The sequence below is a fragment of the Saccopteryx bilineata genome, chromosome 1, assembly GCF_036850765.1.
Source record: "Saccopteryx bilineata isolate mSacBil1 chromosome 1, mSacBil1_pri_phased_curated, whole genome shotgun sequence".
In the NCBI taxonomy this organism is placed as follows: Eukaryota; Metazoa; Chordata; class Mammalia; order Chiroptera; family Emballonuridae; genus Saccopteryx; species Saccopteryx bilineata.
The window spans coordinates 114,009,666-114,018,615 of NC_089490.1; positions in this window are offsets into that span (position 1 = coordinate 114,009,666).

Sequence of the window (8,950 nt, forward strand, 5' to 3'; positions counted from 1 at the left end):
GGTCATAGAATACAAAATTAATATAGATTAGTCTATTGCCTTCTTAAATGCCAACAATGAAACTTCAGAAAATGAACTCAAAAAAATAATCCCTTTTACGGTTGCAACAAAAAAATAAAATACCTAGGAATAAACATAACAAAGAATGTAAAGGATTTATATAATGTAAATTACAAAACATTGTTAAAGGAAATAGAAAAAGATACAATGAAATGAAAAAATATTCCTACTTCTTGGATTGAAAGAATAAATGTAGTTAAAATGACCATATTACCCAAAGCAATATACAATTTTAATGCAATTCCCATCAAAATTCCAATGTCATTTTTTTAAAGAAATTGAACAGAAAATCATCAGGTTTATATGGAATTATAAAAAAAACTCAAATAGCCAAAGTAATTCTAAGAAAAAAGAACAAAGCTGGGGTACAATACCTGACTTCAAATTACAGTGGTACCTTGAGATACAAATTTAATTTGTTCTGTAACTGAGCTCGTAAGTCAGTCAACTCGTATATCAAACTGCTGATTCTGGACCCATGCGCCAACGTGCCAACTAGCAGCAAGCAGCTTCCCGAATCACAACTTGTATCTTCAAATTTTGCTTGGATTTTGAACAAAAATACAGACTGAGTTGCAGCTCATATCTTTAAAAAATTTGTATGTTGGTCTGTTTGTATCTCAAGATACCACTGTCTATTACAGAGCCACAATAATCAAAACAGCACAGTATTGGCAGAAAAATAGACACTCAGACCAATGGTACAGAATAGAGAGTCCAGAAATAAAACCACATATATATGGTCAAATCATCTTTGATAAAGGAGCCAAAAACACATAATGGAGAAAAGAAAGACTCTTCAATAAATGGTGCTGGGAAAACTGGAAAGCCAAGTGCAAAAGAATGAAACTCGACTATAGTTTGTCTCCTTGTATCAAAATTAATTCAAAATGGATCGAAGACCTAAATATAAGATCTGAAACAATAAATTACATAGCAGAAAACATAGGTACTAAATTCATGGACTTTGGCCATAAAGAACATTTTATGAATTGGACTCCAAAGGCAAGGGACGTGAAGGCAAAGATAAATGAATGGAACTACATCAGACTAAGAAGCTTTTGCACAGCAAAAGAAACTGACAACAAAACAGTCAACTAAATGGGAGATGATATTTTCAAACAACAGCCCAGATAAGGGCGTAATATCCAAAATATACAAAGAATTCACAAAACTCAACAATAAAAAAGCAAACAATCCAATAAAAAAATGGGAAGAGGACATGAACAGACACTTCTCCCAGGAAGAAATACAAATGGCCAATAGATACATAAAAAGATGCTCATCTTCATTAGCTTTTAGAGAAAAGCAAATTAAAACTACAATGAGATAACACCTCATACCTGTCAGATTAGCTATAATCAACAAGACAGGTAATAACAAATGTTAGAGAGGCTGTGGAGAAAAAGGAACCCACATTCACTGTTGGTGGGAATGTAAATTAGTACAACCATTATGGAAGAAAGTATGGTGGTTCCTCAAAAAATTAATAGAACTACCATATGAGCCAACTATCCCTCTACTGGGTATATACCCCCCAAACTCAAAAACACTGGTACATAAAGACACATGCTGCCCCATGTTCATTGCAGCATTATTCACAGTGGCCAAGACATGGAAACAACCAAAAAGCCCTTCAATAGATGATTGGATAAAGAAGATGTGGTACGTATATACTATGGAATACTACTCAGCCATAAGAAATAATGACATAGCATCATTTACAACAACATGGATGGACCTTGATAACATTATACTGAGTGAAATAAATAAATCAGAAAAAACTAAGAACTGTATGATTCCATACATAGGTGGGACACAAAATTGAGACTCATGGACATGAATAAGAGTGCAGTGGTTACCAGGGGGAAGGGAAAAGAGTAGAGGGAGGGAGTGAGGGGGAGGAGCAAGGCATAAAGAAAACCAAGTAAGAGGTGACAAAGGACAATTTGACTTTGGGTGAATGGTATACAACATAATCAAATGTCAAAATGATCTGAAGATGTTTTGTTTTGTTTTGTTTTTTTCAGTGATTAATTGCTTTTTATTGTCAAATAATATTTCACTCTATGAATAATAGTTTATCCATTTATAAGCTGAACATTAGTGCTGTTTCTGCTTCTTGATTAGTATGAATAATGATGCTATAAATATTTGTTTACAAGTTTTTCTGTGGACATGTGGTTTTTTTTAATACATAAATTTTTATTAATTTTAACGGGGTGACATCAATAAATCAGGGTACATATATTCAAAGAAAACCTGTCCAGATTTTCTTGTCATTCAATTATGTTGCATACCCATCACCCAAAGTCAGATTGTCCTCCGTCACTTTCTATCTAGTTTTCTTTGTGCCCCTACCCCTCTTCTTCCTTCCCTCCCCCCCATAACCACCACACTCTTGTCCATGTCTCTTAGTCTCATTTTTATGTCCCACCAATGCATGAAATCATGCAGTTCTTGTTTTTTTCTGATTTACTTATTTCACTCCATATAATGTTATCAAGATCCCACCATTTTGTTGTAGATGATCCGATGTCATAATTTCTTATGGCTGAGTAGTATTCCATAGTGTATATGTGCCACATCTTCTTTATCTGGCCATATATATATATATATATATATATATATATATATATATATATAATTTTGTTTATATGAGCCCTTTAGGGTTAATATTCCTGAGTAATATGACTTTATTGTATCACTTGAATCTATGTCCCAAACCATGAACTATTCTTTATCTCAGTGGTATTCATTGTCCAAGGAAATCTGACTGTAAAAGTCCAGTTTGACTCTATTTCTTGAGGCTATTTCTTCATGACTCAGTCTAGGAAGATTGTATTGTTCCAGAAATTTATCCATTTCTTCTAGATTGTTAGATTTGGTGGCATATAGTTTTTCATAGTACTCGACAATAATTCTTTGTATATCTATGATGTCTGTGGTGATTTCTCCTCTTTCATTTTAGATTTTGTTTATATGAGTCCTTTCTCTTTTTTCCTTGGTGAGTCTTGCCAAGAGTTTGTCAATTTTGTTGATCTTTTCAAAGAACCAACTCCTTGTTTTATTGATTTTTTTATAGTTTTTCTGTTGTCTATTTCATTTATTTCTGCTCTGATTTTTATTATTTCTTTTCTTCTGCTGATTTTGGGTTGCATTTGTTTTTCTTTTCCTAGTTCCTTAAGATGTGAAATTAAGTTGTTTACTTGGGCTCTCTCTTGTTTGTTCATATAGGAATGTAGTGATATGCATTTCCGTCTTATTACTGCTTTTGCTGCATCCCAGAGATTCTGATATGTCATATTGTCATTTTCATTTGTCTGTATGTATCTTTAGATCTCTGCTTTTATTTCTTCTTTGACTCACTCATTTTTTAAAAGTTTGTTGTTTAGTTTCCACATTTTTGTGGGTTTGTTTACCTCTTTTTTGCAGTTGAATTCTAGTTTCAAAGCCTCATGGTCAGAAAATATACTGGTATAATTTCAATCTTTCTGAATTTGCTGATGTTAGTTTTGTGGCCTAATATATAGTCAATTCTTGGGAATTTTCTGTTTACACCAGAGAAAAATGTATACACTGGCATTTTGGGATGAATATCTTGTAGATGTCTATCATATCCAATTGTTCTAGTGTTTTGTTTAAGGCCAATATTACTCTATTGATTTTCTGTTTGAAAAAATGATCTAGAGCTGTCAGTGGTGTATTGATATCTCCAAGTATGATTATATTTTTGTCGGTTTTTATTTTTAGATCAGTTAGTAGATGTCTTATATACTTTGATGCTCCTAGGTTTGGTGCATATACATTAAGAAGTGCTATGTCTTCTTAATTCAATGTCCCCTTTGTTATTATGGAATGACCATCTTTGTCTCTGATTACCTTTGCTGTCTTGTAGTCAGCACTGTTAGATATGAGTATGGTTATACCTGCTTTTCTTTGGATGTTATTTGCTTTGAGAATTGTTTTCCAATCTTTCACTATGAATTTGTTTTTATTCTTGTAGCTTAGATGTGTTTCTTGGAGGCAGCATACCATTGGATTTTCTGTTTTGATCCATTTAGCTACTCTGTGTCTTTTTATTGGTGAGTTGAATCCATTTACATTTAGTGTAATTATTGATACTTGAGGGTTCCTATTACCATTTTATTTATTACTTTCTCATAGCTCTGTTTCTTGTTTGGTTCTTCTCTTTTGTTTTTCTGTCCTTTGTTTTTTGTTGTTGTTGTATTCCATACTTCTTTCTTTTGTTTCTTCTTTTTTTAAGCTATGTGTTTCTGTGGTGGTTTTTTCAGGGGTGGTTACCATTGAGTAATAGAAAGGATATATATCATATTCATTGTAGTAGATTATCTTATGAGTCCTTCTACACTCCATCCTCCTTTGCTACTGTTAATCTTTGTCCTCTCCCCTTTTTTGTTTTTGTTGTTACAGATTAATCTTGTTTTTATTGTGATCTTGATGGAGTTTTACTTGTGATTTTTTTTGTTGTTGTTGTTCTTTGTATCTGGTCAGATAACCACCTTTAGTTTTTCTTGAAGTGGTTTTCTGGTGATAAATTTTCTCATTTTTTCTATATCTGTGAGTGTTTTTATTGTCCCTTTGTATTTGAAGGATAGCTTTGATAGATATAGTATACTTGGCTGGAAGTTCCTTTCTTTCAGTACTTTAAATATTGGGGTCCACTCTCTTCTGGTTTATAGAGTTTTTTCTGAGAAATCTTATGATAGCATAATAGGCCTTCATTTATATGTTGTATTTTTTTCCCCTGGATGCCTTGAGGATTTTTTCTTTGTCATTGGCTTGTTATAATTTCATTGTGATATGTCTTGGAGTAGGTCTGTTTGGGTTAAGGTAACTTGGTATTCTGTTTGCTTCTTGGATTCTAGGCTCTTATTCTTTGCACAGGCTTTGGAAGGTCTCATCGATTACTTGTTTTAATATGTTCTCCATTCCATTTTCTCTCTTTTCTCCTTCTGATATACCCATTATTCTTCTGTTGCTCTTTATGATGTAGTCAGACTATTTCTGTAGCGCTTTCTCATTTTTTTAAATTTGTGAGTCTCTCTTCTCTTCTCTCTGTAGTATCTTTAGTTGCCTGTCTTTTATGTCACTAATTCTCTCCTCTGGCTGGCCTGTTCTATTAGCTAAAATTATTATCTCGTTTTTCAGTTCATGTATTGAGTTTTTCATCTCTGATTGGTTCCTTTTTATGGTTTCAATGTCCTTGGTAAAGTATTCTTTTTGTTCATTATATTGCTTTTTGAGCTCTCTAAATTGCCTTTTCATGCTTTCTTGTATTTCTCTGAGTATTTTTAGGATTTCTATTTTGAATTCTGTGTCATTTAACTCAAAGGTTTCTAAATAATTAAAAATTTTTTCTAGATATTTTTCATCATCTACCTGAGCTACATCTCTGGTTTTGGTATCCATATTTGATTTTTTTTTCTTAATGGCATTTTAGAGTGGTATGGTTAATAACATTAATAAGGGATAAGTATATATAATATATATATATATATAAATTTAAAAAATACAGTGAGAAAATGAAAATTCTATAATGATAAGTTGAACAAAAACTACAGAGAACAAGGAGCAGGGACTGAGGAAAAATGAAAAAATGAGAAAAGAGAAAATATGAAGTCAAAACCAAGCAAAATGCCACACCGAAAAATATGAGTCCAAAACATAATAATTTGATGATAAATGATTATCAAATGAGAGAAAAAGAAAAAAATGAAAAAAAGAGAAAACAGGAAGAGAGAAGAAAGGAAAAACAGGAACAACAACAAAAACAAACAAAGAGGAAGTAAAGGTTTCTGAAATGAAACCCTCACAAAAACAAGAATGAAAACTATAACAACTATGGATAATGAAGTTCAAAAGGAAAAGAACAAAAGATAAAATGACCAACATGAAAAAAAGTTATAAAAATGTAATTTTCTCCTGGTTTTGAGTAACTTCTTCCTTTTTTTTCCATCAGGTGTACTACAAGTTTTGCCCCTGTGGGGCTGTTGGGCAAAGGTCGGCTTATTTGTCACTGTGGCAACGACGTAGGCTGGGTCTCAATCCCTTTGGTAGGTGAGGTTTGTTAAGACTTTAAGGCTCTAAAAATGGCAATCTCAGTTTTCCAGGTGCTTCTCCCCATGTCCCTTCCACCTGAGCTAGCAGCCTGGGGACTGCTAGTTGTGAGGTTTGCCCAGCCACTGTCTGCAGAGCCAGAGGTTCTAAGAGCAGCCAGGTCCTTCTTTCAGTACCACTCAAAGCACAGTTCTTGGTAAGGCAGTGGCAACCAGAGCCGCCAGTAAGAGCAGGCAGGGCTGGGAGCTGATGGCAGATCAAGCACCTTTTTGTGGGCTCGAGGGCAAGTGTAGCATGTCAACATGCCACAGGTCTAATCTCTGCAGGTTTCTCCATTGGTAGCCTGCATGTGTGTCCAGCTCCCATGACTCCAGCAATGCACACAGAGGCCTGTACCCACCCACTCAGGCATCCAGCACCTGTGATCTCAGTCAGAGCCAGAAATGCACTCAGAATTCTGCATCAGCACACAGAGGCGCCCAGCCCCGGCAGTCTCAGGCCAAGGATTTTGGCCTTTGAGTGCACCCCGCACTGGTGATTGTGGTGCCAGGAATGCACAAAGACATTGGCAACAGCCCACACTGGTGCTTATTGCTGATGATCTCAGGCTAAAATTCCAGCCCATGTGTGCGCATGTGCGTGCCCATGCCAGTGAGGCTAGGTGGAGCCACTCGCACACTGCCAGTGATCATGGAGCTGGGAATACACAAAGATGTTGGCACCGGCTCATGCAGGCACCCTGGCAATTCTAGGTGGACCCCGCCGCCTATGTGCATGCCCTGCATCCACAATCTCAGGTAGAATTGGTGTGTTCTTTCTTCTGTTTGAGCACCTACCCCAACTCAGCTCCTTCCCCTCTAACTCAGACTCTTCACCTCACTTGGCTTCAAACAAAAGCGCCCCTTCTTCAGATCAGTGAGAAAAGCGGAATACCCCATTCTCCATCTTATTTCCTTCAGAGTGGATTATATATTCAGCCAGCTTTTCACCCAATCATACCTTTGTCTGGTGTGTGTATATTTCAGGTACTCCTGAGATTTTTTTTCTTTCTGTTTAGTTGTTGAATCTGTTGAAATTTCAAGGGAAGAGATTAGGAATGTCTCTCACAGTGCCATTTCTCTGACATCACTCATCACAATTTCTTTTTGACAAACTATTACCTTTGATTCCTCAGAAGTTGAGAGACAGATCCATCGGGAGATTCCAATGAGCTGAGAGACTGCCGCGCTCCCTTTCAGAGAATCTGAGCAACCTGGTGGGAAGAAATGGCTCAGAAGGCAGCATGTGGAGCAGCTGTTTTAGAGATTATACGGAGGGGGTATGTGCTTATGATCTCCCAGTGGGTCTACTGTTAAAGGTTCCTGTCCTAATGATAGGTAATGAAATAACTAACATATCTACTGAAATCAGCATTACTAGTTACCTTTATTAGGCCCCAGCACAGAGAATAAGGACCAGAGGCCAGAAGACCAGGCTCACCTTGGGCAGCTGCTGATTGAAAGCAATTTTGAGCTGCGTCTCTGGTGAACTCCTTATGACTAAGAAGATGACACAGGTACAGAAATCTTTCTGCAGAAAAACTTTAAATAAAAAAGGAGGCTATCTCCTAGGAAACCAATTTACTCCTCCTCATTCTCTGTGCAGAGAGATGGCCAGCTTTCCTTTCCCCACCCCTAACCCCATCACCATTTCCTCCTTCCAAAGCTTACAGTCCAACAAAGCAAGCAGGTATTCGAAATGAGTATGTCTTTTCTAGAACTGAATTATGTTTAGTCACAGTTCAACACCATTTCCAAAATCAGAATCCATTTGAAAAGTTACTTGGGATGTAGCAATCCAGGCAGCTGCTGAATAATCCTTTGATATAACAAGGAATGCAGGCTGAATCAAAACACAGCTGGAACCCACCTATATAACCCTGTTCCCATAGAATTAAGCAAATAGTATCTCTATTATAAGATGCCTGGTTCCTCACACTAGTACTGTGCCTCAAGGCACAGTGCCTTATAGAAGCTTTCATCTACTCAGTTATCCCATGTGAACAGAGCACTTAGGATAAGCCAAACATGAGGCAGGGCACTAGGCGGACAATTGGGAAAAAGAATCAAGGAGCTTAAGTGTAACAGAAGAGGCAGACATGTCAATGAATGTTGTAGTGACTACATAAAAATGTGAGTGGAAGGCACAGTGCTGGGACAAGAGAGGGTCAACCCTACTGGAGATAAAGAAACTTCACAGAAGAGGAAACTTTGCATTGGAGGTCTTAAGAATAAATAGTAGTTTGCCAATAAGGTCATGGTGGGAAAGTAGGAGGACTTCCAGACCTGGGAAACAGGATAAGCCAAGGTCCTGAGGCATGAAACTGCATAGTACAATCATGAAACTGCAAGAATGTAACTCAGTAAGGATGACACAAAGGAAGGAAGGGGAGCAGCGGGGGTTGGAGAATCAGTAAGTCCCTGCCTGGTGAACCATGTGGCTCACCATGGATTAAGCAGTTTAGAGCTTATTCCATAGTGATAGAGAGAATGTACCAGATTACCTGTGCTCCTCAGAGCCATTTCTATTTCTTCTATGCTCTCTCCCATATCACAAGAGTTGGGAATTTGGGAGTACATTTTCAGATTTCTTGTCAATAGCATTCCAGTTTAAAGTCTATAAATTCACAATTCTGCCAGATTCAGCAAGTACAGGAAGGAAACTGAAGGCCACCATTACTCCGCGAATCATGGCAGGCAAACGTGGGAGCTTCAGCAGACATTAGGTTGTTCTCAGTGCCCTACTGAGGGTGACATCCCACCTTGGTGCC